This window comes from Chrysochloris asiatica, unplaced genomic scaffold, assembly GCF_000296735.1.
Source record: "Chrysochloris asiatica unplaced genomic scaffold, ChrAsi1.0 scaffold00004, whole genome shotgun sequence".
Classification (NCBI taxonomy): domain Eukaryota; kingdom Metazoa; phylum Chordata; class Mammalia; order Afrosoricida; family Chrysochloridae; genus Chrysochloris; species Chrysochloris asiatica.
In genome coordinates this window covers 16,410,452-16,411,042 of record NW_006408522.1, presented here as the reverse complement: position 1 = coordinate 16,411,042, position 591 = coordinate 16,410,452, and positions in this window count along the sequence as shown.

Genomic DNA, 591 nt, shown 5'->3' with positions numbered 1-591 from the left:
GAAAGAATACAACCTTGTTGCACACCTTTTTAAATTTTAAAACATTCAGTGTTCCCGTGTTCTGTTCAAACAACTGCCTCTTGTTCCAGGTACAGATTCCTAATGAGCACAATTAGCTGTTCCAGAATACTCATATTTCGCAATGTCACGCATACTTCGCAATGTCATACATAGCTTGTCACGATCCACACAATCAAAAACCTTTGTGTAGTCAATAAAGCACAGGTAAACATCTTTCTGATATTCTCTGCTTTTATCCAAGATCCATCAGACATCAGCAATGATATCCCTTGTTCCACGGCCTCTTCTGAATCCGGCTTGAACCTCTGGAGTTCTCTGTCAATGTATGCTTGCAGCCATTTCTGTATTGCCTTTAGTAAAACTTTACTCGCATGGGATATCAAAGAGATTGTCTGATGATTTCTGCATTCCATTGGGTCACCTCTCTTTGGGATGGGCACAAAGACAGATCTCTTCCAATCAGTTGGCCAGACAGTTGTCTTCCAAATTTCTTGGCAGAGATGAGCGAGTGCCTCCTGTGCTGCTTCACTTTCTTGAAAGATTTCAGTTTTTATTCCATCCATTCCTGGT